This window comes from Coenobita brevimanus, chromosome 108, assembly GCF_032717465.1.
Source record: "Coenobita brevimanus isolate Jiangsu-jjx chromosome 108, ASM3271746v2, whole genome shotgun sequence".
NCBI classification, from domain to species: domain Eukaryota; kingdom Metazoa; phylum Arthropoda; class Malacostraca; order Decapoda; family Coenobitidae; genus Coenobita; species Coenobita brevimanus.
Window position 1 is genome coordinate 7,622,080 of NC_137061.1, and position 15,785 is coordinate 7,637,864.

At 42.6% G+C, this 15,785-nt stretch overlaps 1 protein-coding gene across 2 annotated transcripts in view; it reads right to left on the minus strand.

Annotated features, from left to right (window-relative positions):
* LOC145416896 (uncharacterized) overlaps positions 1–15,785 on the minus strand; it is a 39,037-nt gene that overhangs the window by 8,845 nt on the left and 14,407 nt on the right. Inside the window, exon 1 of one of the 2 annotated variants that reach the window (XM_080285762.1) lies at positions 1,729–1,790. The exons of the other annotated variant lie outside the window; for it this stretch is intronic. The gene's annotated coding sequence lies outside the window, so the exon portion shown is untranslated. Of the gene's footprint in view, positions 1–1,728; positions 1,791–15,785 lie in introns of those variants that run through there. 2 annotated transcript variants of the gene reach the window in all.

Sequence of the window (15,785 nt, forward strand, 5' to 3'; positions counted from 1 at the left end):
CCAAAGATTTATGTTTATTCCTGCAGCCAATAAGCAAGTAACCCCACTCCTTCAGTAAGACAGACCTTTCCCAAACTGAATACAGTAAGAAGTAGTAAGAATTAACAGATTCATCCTCTGATTCAAGGGTTTTTGTTTTCTCTTGACAAAGATCCCTAACCTGTTTCAGCTTAGGTGATGGCCAGGTGATATCAGGTTGCAGGGTAAAACTGACAAGTAACGAAGGAGACTCATTCCTACCTAATTACTAAAGCACACCGTATTTCCTGCAACTATGACTTAACCATTGAAGTTATGGAAATGGACCAGTTCTGTAAGATAAAAACACACCAACTATACCATGAATATTAAGCAATTGAGGACATAGGCACAGAATGGATAAAGGTGCAATCCTGTATGGACAAAGAACAAGAATTCCAAATACAGCATTTTGTACTGTGCAACAATAAAGGATGGCAGATACTCTTAGTGAAATATGAAAGATAAATAATGTAAAATAATAATATAATAATAATAATAATAATGGAAAAAAAAATGCTTCAGATAAAACAGTAAGGGAAAAAAAAATGGAGAGGATAGATATGCAAACTTACGACTAAATTAATGAAAATAAATAAACAGAGGTGCAACTGCAAACAGATACAGCACAGTACAGTATTGGCAAAATGGACAAATAGTGAAAATTTGCAACGGACAACGAGGGCAAACTAAACATAAATGCACACATACAGCAAATGAATAATGAGATGAAAGGAACGATGTGAACTTCCACTGGATAAACATGGAAATTAATCCAGTATCGGAGGGTACAAGGAGAGCAGATAATGTGGTACAACCTTCCAATGTTCAAAAATATATATATATATATATATATATATATATATATATATATATATATATATGCACACACACTGTACAACATTCAAACAACATAAAAGGAACAGGGTGAACTTACAACAGACACGTACAGTGATCCCTTGGTTATCGTGTACTTGGTTACAGTGGTTTTCATTACCAATGCACGATGAAAATCTTCACTCCTGTCATTTTCACGCATAGTTCTACACAAAAACATCATTATCGCACAACTGAGCTGATTTCTTCCGACAATGATGGTGCAGTGTCTGTGTTTCTGATGGCTTTAAAGGATTCAAAGTTGAGGCCCTACTCGATGAGTTATTCCCACGTGGTGAAGACCACTGACTCTCTACCCCCTAGCCTCAGAACCCCATACCTCAAGGCAACCTCAGGTCTCTCTATGGTACATGTTTCTTCAATTCCTGTGCCCTTTTCATCACTTTCACCATTATTAACTATCCTTGCCTATGTGTGTTTCTGATACTTACTAGAACAGTATGTTCGTATTTAGTGGATCTAAACTGTCATAAAAAGGGAAAATTTGGGCTTGCACTTGGAAAACTTGGCACCAACTTGGATAAATCCTATAGGTTCTATGTTTGCATTATCAAGCACCATGTTCGGTACCAATTATGCATGGTAACCACCAGATCACTGTATAAGCAAAGCTGATAGGGTGGTGCAAAGTTATAATGAACAATGAAGAAAAAATACAAAAGCCAATGAACAAATGATGAGGAAAAAACAAAGCAAAGGAAGAAGCATCATAAAACAATACTTCTAGCTGCAAACAGTATAGTGATGCAAAACAAAATGAGGGAAAGCACTAAATACTGCATTAACATGGAGGAAATGTTATATACGACTTACGGTGGGGGGGTTTGCGGTTATGAGGAAAAAAAGGGTAGGAGGTTAATCCTAGTTGAGCTCTGAAATGGAAAAGGCAAATTTAATGGCATTACTCATTTGGAATAATAAGACATTAAAGACTGTATTATAGAAGATGTTACCTGGTCTGTTACCTGTTGTGATTTTGTATTATGTAAATATCATATACAGTATACAGTAGTGTGTGTGCAATCTGGCCACCACCCTTCCCTGCTACAATACCAACACCAATTCACAAACAATCCATTCTGCCCACTCTGCAGTGCATCCTGCCACACCACACCATACATATTTCACCACAAGCACCAAACTATCAAACATACACAATATGGTTCTGTTGCTGATCTGTTTTCTTGGGTAAATCCAAACATTTTACAAAACTTGAGCCAGACCTCTTAATAATGGAGGAAAGGCTCATGAAGGCTACATCTATTCTTAAGGAACTGCCTAGTATGGGACAACTGACCTACTATAGTTAGCCTAACGTCTTTTTCTTCATCATCATCAACATCCACTTCTTGCTTCCTCCTGAGAACCCCCCAAACAGGGGATGGCCATGAGAGAAATACCTCCAGGCTGCCTTATCTTCACACACCTCCCTCATGCTCCCAAAAACTCTTCTTCCTTTTCCTTCTTTTTCATTCCTTCTTTCATACCACACAAGGTCTGCCTCTACGAACATTGTCACTGTCCTTAATCTCAATTTCCATATATTCTTATGTTCTAACTCCTCCAGACTGAGGATTCTCCAAAACTGAATCATATCAGTTTGGAGGCAACAATAACAGAATACAGTATAACATATGACACTGGAGTGAAGTGATTAACTCTGATTCTGGATGATATTCACTTCAGTTCACCCTTGCTGCTACCACATGATTTTATTCATCTTGGCAAAGGCCTCTTGTAACAAAGGGGTTTATTAATATGACAATAAACCCTAACTACTGTATAATAAACCTCATTAGGCCAAACTTCGACTACATTGAACTCGGTGAGCCAGCCAAACAACCTTCAAATGTATCAAACAAAATGTTCATTTATCAAGGTAAGGCAGCTCCTACACCAAACAAAAGGCAAATAAAAAGGAATATTTGTTGTTTCTTTTTAGTTCTGTTTTTTAACACTGATTAAGACTACATATTTAATATTTATCTAAACAGTATCAACATAAAGTACAACCCCACACAAGACTGAAATGAAACTGTGGACACATACAATTCCATCAGTTACCCATCACACAAGATTTGGTATATACCAAACTTGGCATCATTATAGTCCCCTCCAAAAACTTCAGCTATACTGTCACCATTTCCCCCCAATTATTGTATTTTGATATATCACAGGTTTACTGTATAGCTACTGTATATATAACCCATCCACTTCCAGAAGTCTACTCTAAACTGAACATCTTAAATACATGAGTGGGGGAAAAAAAAAAAAAAAAATCCCTTGGTTCTGTGGGGTAAGGACAGGTGTCTGGCCTACACATCCCCAGTGGTATTTATACAGCTACAAAAAACCTCCAGCTGCGCATAACCTTCATCCTGAGTGGCATTTTATACCACTACACCAGTCATGATTGGTTTATTCAGTTGATTATTACTGGCTAATTGTTCCCCCGTTTTCCATTGCTGCAACATCCTGTCATCACACAGACACAGACACACACACACACATGCTCTCTCTCTCTCTCTCTCTCTCTCTCTCTCATGGTTGCTACTTCCGAAAGGGCCACTTGGATCACATTTAAACAGATCCAAGGCTAAGAAGCTTCCCTTTACACTCCTGCCTTGTTACTTAGCCTCTCTATGTGACAATCTAACAGTCTCATGCTCAGGACAACTCTAGTATCTTCATTCCATTTAACACCAGACAATTTTATTCAGCTTAGAGTAAGTTACAGGGGTATTAGTGTTATTGCTGTCACCATTAACCCTCTCATGGTCAGGGTAAGTCTATTTTAGTTAACACAAGATGATTAAACTGAACTGAAAGTCATGGAGTCCCTTAATCTTCAATACCGTTGGTTATTCATGCAAACTATGTACACATTAAGAATATAATGTACAGTTTAACCTACAAGAAAATACTGTACTGTACTAAAATGTAACAAACACAACAAATCACCGCCATGTCATTTTGTCCTCCGCTATCAGACTAACTTCTCTCCAGCTCACACACCCTCACTTGTATACCTCTCCATCCTATCCCTTCACCTCATCCTTGGTCTCCTCCTCTCCCCCCTACCCTCCATGGCACTCACATAATGACTCTATTGGTTGTATTCTAGGTGGCTTTGCATGTTTCGTAACACCTCTTTCTTAGTTAATTATGCTGCATTTAACCCCTCACTATCCTCTTGAAGGTCATCACTGCACAGCTAATGAAGGGGTGATACAATGCCTCCCATGCCAAATACATTAAAGCGATATAAATAACAAACTAGAGATTATTAAAGTGTAATGTGCAGAATAAAGAGTTACGGCAGAGGTGCTTGCCTTCTATGCCACTCGGAACATAAACTTAGAAGGTATAAGGTGGCACTGAGTCTGGCAAAGGCAAAGGAATCCATAAGAAGGAGGACAGTACTGAATCTCATGTAAGGCAAAAGAGTATACCAAATGAATCTGCATGGAAGATGTTGGTGAGCAGTCTCCTATGAATATGCAAAATTAATGAGAGGATGGCAGTGAATCTCATTCTGTAAGGAAGATGATGGCAGAGAGTCATCTCATTAGAAGAGCTATGCAAAATGAACATGTAAAGATGTAGTGAGTCTTGTAAGGTCTGAAGGATCCTAACACAGCTGCATTACACCCCATGACCAGTACCACCCTAGCTAGCCATCTCTTCCACCAACCAAACAACCAACTCGCACATCATATCTCAAAGAAAAACAAATTCTGTATGGGAGAAGATGGCAGTGATTTTTGTAAGGCCTTATGAATTCTGCCTCTGTTGCACACACCACATAATTAGTAGCTACCGCCCTAGTCAGTCCTCCTTTTAACCAACCAAACAACCCAGCTACCCGCATCCCTAAGAAAAAGTAAACTAAAAAGAGAGTGTCAAGAATATGGCAGCCTTGTGTGGCTTTAAGAATTCTGCCTCTGTTGCACCACACCACATGACCACCATCCCAGGCAGCTGTCTCCTTCACCAACCAACAAACCAACCTACCCACCTACCAGTATCCCTAACAAAAAGCACAGTAAATGGGTAAAGAATATAGCAGTGAGTCTCGTTAAACCTTAAGAGAAGTTTGCCTGTGTTGTACTACTCCCTACAACTACCTCCCTGGCCAACCATCTCTTCCACTAAATAAACAACCTACCCATCTACCTGTAATCCTAGGAAAAAGCAAAATAAATTCAGTAAGGGAGGATAGGCAGAAAGTCTTGTAAGTCTCTAAGAATTCTGCTTCTGTTGCACCAAACCACATGACCACCAGCCTAGTCAGCACAACTGCATCACTTCCACCAACCTACCCACTCACTCCCTTACCTACCCATGTCCCTCCCCTGACCAACACTACTCTTATACCCTACCACATCCTGCCCAACCCTACTCTATTCTACCCTACCCTACTTTATTCTACCCTACCCTGTCACATCCTGCCCTACCCTACCCTACTCTATTCTATTCTATTCTATTCTACCCTACCCTACCCTGCCCTGCCCTGCCCACCCTCTGTATCAATGCACCCCAACCCTCCCCTCCACCCCGCCCCACACCACCTACCTACCCGCATCCCAGCCCTGCCCCTTCCCTGCCCACCAACACCATTCTCATACGGTGACATCATCTGTGGCTGGGAGGAGGGAAGGGGGGAGGGGGACAAGAAGAAGGCGGGGAAGGGGAGAGGGAAGGGGAGGGTGGGAGGAAGAGGAAGGGGACACAGAGGCAAAGAGAGGGCGGAGGGGTTTAAAAATAAGCAAAAACATTCAACCTCAACACTATACTCTTGTCATTTTCACTTGGCCTAAAATTACCAACTCTCCATCTTCACTGCTGACTGCCACAACAGATTAACACAAGAATATTATGCTAGTCACGAAGAATACCATGAAAAGGATGAAGAACCTAGTGCTTTTTTTTTTCACTGAGTTACATAAGCTGCAATGGGACGAAAATCTGGGCCAAGTTAAGGTGAACATCGTATAAAAACCTACAACCTACACCACACAGCCATACTTCTGCCACCTACTGTAGCTTTTGAAATATAACATGGCTTCCTACTACCCGGCCCTATAAAAAAAAAAAAAAAAAGGGGGGGGGGGGGGAACAGTGGAGGAAGGCCAGCAGATGAAGGGAGGGTGAAGTTAAGGGTGTGACTGGCTGCCATGTTCTGAGTGGCATAGGAGGGTCGTAGCACCATTTCATCCCCGACTTGTTTTGCACATTACTCTGATATTGTACGGTTTTCTATCATAGTAATAATAGTATGAATGAATAGACGACAAGAGGCCAGTGATGTTTTGTGCAGAATAAATAGCATAGGATGAGGGGTGTTGCGAAATATCCAAAGCCAAAAAAAAAAAGGGTCCTGGGAGAGAATGGGCAGGGTATGGAGACAGGCGGAGCAGGAGGGATGGAGGGGGAGGGAAGGGAGGGAGAGGAAGAATGGAGTGGTAGGGAGAATGGAGGGAGAGGAAAGGTGTAGGAAGTGGGAAGGAGAGGGAGGAGGAAGGGTGAGAGAGGAAAGGTGTAGGGAAGAGGAGGGAGAGGGAGGGAATGAGGGGGAGGGAATGAGAGGGAGGATGAAGGGAGAGGAGAGGTGTAGGGAAAGGGAGAGAGAGAGAGAGAGGGAGGATGGAGTGGTAGGGAGGGAGAGGGGAGGGGAGGGGAAGGAAAGAGGAGGGAGGGGAGAGATGAAGGGTGGGAGGACGTAAAGAGCAGAGTTGAAGAAGAGGAGGAAGGGGAAAGGGAGGGAAAGACAGAGGGAGGGACACAGGGAGGGGATGGTGGAGGGAGGGAAATGGGGAGGAAGTGATGGAGGGAGGGAGGGAGGGGATGGTGAAGGGAGGGAGATAAGGAGGAAATGGTGGAGGGAGGGATAGGGAGAAAATGGTGGAGGAAGGGAGGGAGGGGATGGTGGAGGGAGAGGGAGTGAAGGGTGAAGGGAAGCGGGGACAGGGAGAGGCGGGATGACGGGAGGGGGCAGTAAAGAGAGAAAGACTGAAGAGACGAAGAGATAAGGAGGAGAGGTGAAGGGAGGGGGAAGTAAGGAGGGGGCGAGGGAGGGAGGAGGTAAAGAGGTGGCTGGAGGAAAAGACAGGAGAGGGAGACGCACGGAGGGAAAGGGGACAAGGCCACGGAAAGAAAGCAAGGGAATGGAACGGAGTTTTCCTCCGTAGTGTTGGTTCCCTGGCCACCCCACAGTCTAAGTAATATCAGGGGTGAACAACAAGGCAGGGGCATCGCGTTCATAGTCATACCAGCTAATAACAGAAGTGTTTGGGCCCAGATTCACACATGCATATTTGTACTGGACATATAATAACCATAAACACCAAAATATATCGAGGACATATGGACATATGCTTTTCATAGGGCATGGCAATAACAACATACAACCTACCCAGTAATACAGTAAGAAAAAAGATGATAGAATACTGGCATAACCATTTTAGAGTACCGCTGGGAAGAATATAAAAGTAGTAAGACACCCCATTACCAAAATATACCCATGGGAAATTGGTATGCACACTATAGTACAAATGTCAATAATACATCTACTGTATGTATGTACGTATATATATATATATATATATATATATATATATATATATATATATATATATATAAATGGCAAGTCTTAGCTTCTCAAATTTGTAGAAAACTTGAACTTAATTTGAACACATGAAAAAGAGGGAAAGTGAGGCACTGAGAGGGGAGGGGAGGTATGCTTATTGTTAGGGAGGAGGGGGGGGGGAGAATAGCAAGATGTTGAGAGAAACGGATGAAGGGAAAGAGGAAGCAAATGGAGAGAGAGAGAGAGAGAGAGAGAGAGAGAGAGAGAGAGAGAGAATATAAATCTAAACAATCGATAATGCTATTTTAATGACAAGGAGAGGAGGGGAGGGGCGGAGAGTGGGGAAGCGGGAGGGAAGGGGAGTGGAGGGAGAGAGACTGGCAATGAAGGGATGGTGGGGACGAAAAGGTACATGAGACAAGACAGAGAGAGAGAATAGGTTGTGGACGGGACGAGCAGGATACAGATGGAGGAGCGGCCATTCCTTCCCTATACAAAATCACAGTTGCCAATTCAGAGAGTTTTTTTTACCGCTGCATGCACTTATTTGTATTTATTCACATTATTTCTTTCTCTCGCACATACTGTTTACTTTATTTTGGCTACAATTTGCAAGCTCAGAGTAATGACTGGCGATTTTTTTTTCTCTGTTTTTCGCTATATTTCCTCCACCCGCTAAAGTTTGATAATCTGGTATTTTGGTTTGGCATGTTTACAAATACCTTTACGACTCCCCCCTTCTCTCTCTCTCTCTCTCTCTCTCTCTCTCTCTCTCTCTCTCTCTCTCAGCACAACATGTGGTTCAAATATAGAACAGTAATGTATGTACTGATATCCCATCTGATTACTCTCTCTCTCTCTCTCTCTCTCTCTCTCTCTCTCTCTCTCTCTCTCTCACACACACACACACACACTCCTATATAAATAACTGCAATCACCCAGTCTCTCTCTCTCACGTGGTTCAAACTATAGAGCCACTTTAATATCTTCTCAACATATTTCAACTATTTACCTATTCCCAATCACACAGAGAGGGTTAATAGTGGCAATATTAACACTCAGGCTCCCATGAATTACTTATCAGGTAAATACAATCATCTGTGGTTAGCTGGTACGGAATGCTAGAGCTATCCAAACCATGAGAGGGGTGAAGATGATTTTCTCCTTCACTTCTAATGATTATGACAAAAAAGGAGGAGGAGGAGGTGGAGGGGCAGAAAAACATGATGATGATGATGATGATGATAAGGAGGAGGAGGAGAAGAAGGAGGTGGCGAAAATGATGATGATGATGATAATGTTGATGATGATAATAATGATGATGATGATACAATCGTGAGTTGAGAGGCGTAATGAGGTCAGAGCGATATCATGCAGGGTACAAACAAAAGTGCAATAAAACAATAAATCCTTTTGAGATTAGAGGTTTTATACCATCATGAGAGAGAGAGAGAGAGAGAGAGAGAGATAATACCGTCACCATGAACCCTCTCACGGTAGGGCAACTCTGGCACTCAAATGCAACTAACAAATATTTTATTCAAGCACGTGAGCACTGGAATCTCAAAGTGTTAATACTGCAGTCCACAGGGTTCACGTTCACATGAGCCTGAGGTTATAAATACAACTACAATATTTATCTTTTTACCTCCTACATGGACTACAACTGCCATCTCTCCATCTTGAATGTTCACCTGTAGTAGTAGATTAACACTAGAATTATGCTAGTCACAAAGAAGTGCTAGAGAGGATATAATGCTGTAGCACTTTCTCTGCCACTGAGCTACGTGAAATAAGCTACAAAGGGAAGTAAATCTGGGCCAAGTTAAGGTGAACGAACTATATAACAACCTCACACAGATCCCTAGTCCATTTCTGCCCCACTGATGGCCAGGTGTAGTCCAACTGGTGGCTGATTTGACTAGTAACCAAGGAGACAGTCCTACCTCATTACTAAAGCAAGGGTCATTGATTATCGGTCGACCACGAAGCTGCAGGCGTGACCAAAACTCACTCTAGTAACCAAGGAGACTCATTTCCACCCCAAACTTCATCGACTTTCATTAAACCACGACTTCGTAATCATGTTCTGAGTGAAAAAGTTCCGTCCAGTGAAAAAGAAAATACTAACCAAGGAGACTCAATCCTGCCTCACAACCAAGGCTCAAGGAACGTCAATTATCCACTTGCACGAAATACCAGTCGAAAGTGGCCCAGTTCCGTCAGATGAAAGTAAACCCAGTACTGAGACCTGCAAACTTGAGGCCAAACATGTTGCTGTAATGTAAAATGCAGTCAATATTGAGAGAGAGAGAGAGAGAGAGAGAGAGAGAGAGACTGACCTTGCTTCCCTGCCCCCTACACACACACACACACACACACACACACACACACTATGCTTCACACATCATTAAACTCACTCTCTCTCTCTCTCTCTCTCTCTCTCTCTCTCTCTCTCTCTCTCTCTCTCTCTCTCCAACATTCAAACATTCACATTAAAACTTAGCAATATCGATTTGCAGTTATTTTCAAATCTCTCTCTCTCTCTCTCTCTCTCTCTCTCTCTCTCTCTCTCTCTCCAGGCTCTTCCTCTTTTGTCTATTAATCTTCTGACGTCACAAACTGGTCTCTGAAGGTCTCTCTCTCTCTCTCTCTCTCTCTCTCTCTCTCTCTCTCTCTCTCTCTCTCTGAAACACATGTATGTTGAATTGCTTTCTTTACTGTTACTTCCCTCATGTACATTCCTTCCTTTCTCCCTCCCTTCCCTCCTTCCTTCCTCCTCCACAACCCACCACACCTACACGACTATAAGGAATTGGAACTGGGATTAGGATTAGGAGGGAGGAGACGTAAAACAAATTCTATATACAGTAGTATACAGTAAGTGTATGTAATAACTAAAAGAATGAATTATATAGAGAAGAAAGAAGAATCGAAGAGGATGAGGACAAAGAAGAAAGGAAAACGTAGAAAGATCTATCTATTTATCTACTGCCAGACGCCTTAATTCCGTAAGAGGTGGTCACAAACAAATCGCCTTCATGTCGCCCCGTCCCCCGCCATTTCACTGCCCTCCCCCCAGCTCTATACTAAATTAATGTCAGCCAGTATCTAGGGACCCAGAGGCACCAAACACCTCATAAAAAGGCCAAGAGTTCATTCATTTTAACCTGGCTGAATATTCGGCCTTCTGCTGCTTGTTTTCCGTTCCTCAATGGCAGAATAAACACAATAATACGGCCCTATATTTTGTCTACGGAATTCTTCGTGATTAGCGCCATATTGTAGTGTTAATCTATGTTACAGTTTAACATTCAAAACAGAGATGGCAATTTTACGCCTTTTCCACAGAGCTTTTTCGTGACTAGCACCATTATGTTAACTGTTACAATATTCAAAATGGAGAGATGGCAATTTTACACTTTCCATGGAACTTCTGCATGACTAGCAACATAATCTAGTGTTGATCTACTGTTGCACCTACACAATCAATATATACAATTTTACGCTGAATTAAAGTGAACAGAATCGTCAACAATCCTGCTTCAAACACAAGTATCGTCAACAGATGGAGCGCCGAATCCACCGCGTCGAGGATAAAGGGAAAGTTTATAACCAGTGTGTGTGTGTGTGTGTGTGTGTGTGTGTGTGTGTGTGTGTGTGTGTGTGTGTGTGTGTGTGTGTGTGTGTGTGTGTGTGTGTGTGTGTGTGTGTGTGTGTGTGTGTGTGTGTGTGTGTGTGTGTGTGTGTGTGTGTGTGTGTGTGTGTGTGTGTGTGTGTGTGTGTGTGTGTGTGTGTGTGTGTGTGTGTGTGTGTGTGTGTGTGTGTGTGTGTGTGTGTGTGTGTGTGTGTGTGTGTGTGTGTGTGTGTGTGTGTGTGTGTGTGTGTGTGTGTGTGTGTGTGTGTGTGTGTGTGTGTGTGTGTGTGTGTGTGTGTGTGTGTGTGTGTGGTGGGATACATATATGAAGGGTATGGTGGTGTGTTGTGTGGGGATTGGAGGCGTCATTAATGTGAAGGAATAATTAGCTGTAAGTGTTGTGTTAATGACTAAAGATGCTTGGATAATATGGTCTGTTTATCTATCTATCCATCCATTCATCTCTCTACTGTATCTATCTATCGTCAGACGCCTTAATCCCGTATGAGGTGCCACAAACAAATCATCTCCATGTCCATCCTGTCCTCTGCCATGAGTCTCCCTTTCCTCCAGCCCACAGACCCCTCCCTCTATCACATATCTCTCCACCCCATCCCTGCATCTCATCCTCGGTTTTCCCCTTCACCTCGCTCACATACACTCCCCTAGTCAGTCTCGCATTCTCTATCTTCTCCGCATGGCCAAACCACCTCAAAAGTATATCTCACATTCAATCACATCCACATCAACACCACAACTCTCCTCCATTACACCACAACTCTCCTTCATTACACCACAACTCTCCTTCATTACACAACTCTCCTTCATTACACCACAACTCTCCTTCATTTCCTCATTTGTCTGTCTCTGTAACTCCAAATGCTCTACTCAATTATATAACTCTTTTCTACCGTACCAAAATGAAAACCAGGCAGCCTATGAAGTTGATGAGGCTAGGGAACAGACAGATGGAGCTGGCTGGATGAATTACACATAGAAGGAAATAAGGGATTAGTACTGTATAATGTGATAGTGGTCGAATTAACTCGTGTATCTATAAAGTCAGGATTCCAGGGGCTTGAATGATGAGTGAGGAAGTTTAGGATACATTTCATTGGGTATGGTGTATGCTGTTGTTTTGTCCCATCTTTTTTTCCTTGTTTTCTTCCTTTCCTTGCCTTATGGACCCCACCTAACCACATCCTTAAGCGTGAAGGAACGCGGCATGATGATGATGATGAGGAGGAGGAGGAGGAGGAAGATATGATGATGACAGTGATGATGATGATGATGATGATAAGGAGGAGGAGGAGGAGGAGGAGAATGTTGATGATGACCATGATGAAAATAATGATGATGATGATGATGATGAGGAGGAGGAGGAGGAGGAGGAGAAGAAGGAAGAAGATGACCATGATGAAAATGAAAATGATGATGATGATGACCATGATGATGATGATGATGATGATGAGGAGGAGGAGGAGGAGGAGGATCATGGTGATGATGATGAAGGTGATGGTGTGAATAATTCTGTTTGGAAATACTTGTATATTACTCACTACATACACAAAGCGACTGTCTATATATCCATTTTTGAGATGCGACAGACGAGCGTACCCTTGGTGGAATAAAGGCCTTCGTAACAGCTCTTCCTTAACGATTTATTCTGCATATTACACACCCTAACACTCTCTTGTATTCAACTCGTATCTAACAGACACACCTTGCATCAGTAACACAACAGGATACCGAGGTGCACTGGACAGAATAAATCGCTCAAAAATGGGTCTTAGGAAATAAAGTCAGATGGTGGTGGCAGTGGTGGTGATGATGACTGGTGATGATGACAGTGGTGGTGATGGAGACTGACGGTAGTGATGAATGGTGGTGGTGGTGATGAGTGGTGGTGGTGGTGGTGGTGGTGGTGGTGATGAGTGGTGATGATGAGTGGGAGTGGTGGTGATGGTGACTGACGGTAGTGATGAATGGTGGTGGTGGTGGTGGTGGTGGTGGCGGTGAGTGGTGGTGGTGAAGACTAAAGAGAAACCCCATCACCACTACCAACAACAACAACAACAACCACCACCACCAAGGTCTGACACATTTCCTCTGCTGACGTCATAATGGTGAAATCCTGCTGTACGTAACCTTTGTGTGTACCTGTGTGAGTGTAGGAGTGTCGTGAAGGTGAAGGTGTTAGTTACGTGTGTATGTGTGTGTGTGTGTGTGTGTGTGTGTGTGTGTGTGTACCAGTATGAGATTAGGCTTTGTGTAATTATATGAGAGACAGACAGACAGACAGACACAGAGTGTATGTGTGGGTGCGAAGGTCACACGTGCACAGATGTGGTTGTGTGTGAATGGGGTGTACAAGGATGTCTGTATGTACGTATCTATGTATGTATCCTTAGTGTGAGATGTGATGATGTATGTACGTGTATAGGATGTGTGCCCTACGTAGCCGTTATATATATATATATATATATATATATATATATATATATATATATATATATATATATATATATATATATATATATATATATATATATATATATATATATATATATATATATATATATATATATATATATATATATATATATATATATGTGTGTGTGTGTGTGTGTTTATTAAATACAGTACACGTCAGCCGTGACAAAATGTAAATCAGCTACTCAGCGCGCGCGCGCGCGTACGAGTGTGTGTGTGTGTGTGTGTGTGTGTGTGTGTGTGTGTGTGTGTGTGTGTGTGTGCTTATTAAATACACATGTCAGCTGTGACAAAGTGTACACCCGCTACCTAGTGTGTGTGTGTGTGTGTGTGTGTGTGTGTGTGTGTGTGTGTGTGTGTGTGTGTGTGTGTGTGGAAGGTCACATGTGCACATCGATGTGGTTCTGGGTGGATGAGGGTGCATGAGGACTGTCCGTGCATATACAGGATGTGTGTGTGTGTGTGTGTGTGTGTGTGTGTGTGTGTGTGTGTGTGTGTGTGTGTGTGTGTGTGTGTGTGTGTGACAGTGAGTCGTATTCTGAGTGGCTCTGGAGATTTCCCAACACCTCTCCCTCAGAGACTTATCCTACACATTACACCTATTCTTCCCTTTACACAATACACCTATTCTACACTTATACTACAGGTTACACTTATTCTACACTTCCACAACACATCACACCTCCACATCCTCCTGTATGTTACTGATGTGCAACCACTCTCTATACTGAAGCGATATAAACAGCTTAAAATAAAATGTCAAGGTATAGAATGCAAAATAAATCACTAAGGGAGAGGTGCAACGAGGCCACCTAAGTTACTTGGAATACTGACCCCCCCCCTCTCTCTCTCTCTCTCTCTCTGTCTCTCTAAAAACAGACACTGAACCGTAATCTTAGAAACATAACCTTTAACTCTCTCTCTCTCTCTCTCTCTCTCTCTCTCTCTCTCTCTCTCTCTCTCTCTCTCTCTCTCTCAAAGAAGACTAAACCGCTATCTTAGAAACACATCAACCTTTAACTCTCTCTCTCTCTCTCTCTCTCTCTCTCTCTCTCAAAGAAGACTAAACCGCTATCTTAGAAACACATCAACCTTTAACTCTCTCTCTCTCTCTCTCTCTCTCTCTCTCTCTCTCTCTCTCTCTCTCTCTCTCTCTCTCTCTCTCTCAAAGAAGACTAAACCGCTATCTTAGAAACACATCAACCTTTAAATCTCTCTCTCTCTCTCTCTCTCTCTCTCTCTCTCTCTCTCTCTCTCTCTCCTTGACTGGTGGTGGGGGGGACGCCTTCATGTGGTGGCACTGATATACGGGGACGGATCCACTGCCTGGTTAAAACAAACATCCCTCAGCTCCCTCCCTACCCACCTGAAGGAGGATGGTGGACTGCAGAGGGGTAACTCTAAGCCTGCAGTCCACTGGGATCAGGTGTGAGGTGAGGCTGACAGTATATTACACCATTAACAACAAAAGTCCTTCAGTTAATTTAAATCGACTAAATAGTAAAAAATAAAATGCAATAAAATGCGTCACTGGACTGAATGTGATTATGTAATTTCTGAAACTCAAGGAACTTTTCGAAAAATTATGTAAAAAGATTTATATGTAAGTTTTATTGCCTCCGCCAACGAACCTGAACAAGGTTATGTATTCACTTATGTTTGTCTTGTCTGTCGGGCCAGATGATATCAGCAAAAGGTCTCAAAGAATTTCAATTAAATTTGGTGGAAGGGTGGGCCATGGGTCAACAAAGAACTGATTATATTTTGAGGCGGATCCGGATCTTGTGTATAATATCTCCAAAAGTTCTCCATGAATCACAATAAAATTTTGTGGAAAAGTGGGCCATGGGCCAAGGAACAACTGACTAAATTTTGGGGAGGATCCGGGTCCGATGTATCCCACACAATATCTCCACGGATCCGGATCCTTTTTACCCCTAATCCACCCCAACGCCGTGGCCACCCTAATCCACCCCAGGAAGGACAAATCTGCCCTTCCCTGCAATGCTCCAGTTTCAACTGAATGATTGCATGGACAATTTTTTTTTTCTGAGTCTAAGAGCAGTTGTCTCTGACACCGGCCATAGGTACAGTACAGGGTGGTGGAGGTGGTCAGGTTCAACAATATCCTCAGGCAGGTAGTCACATATG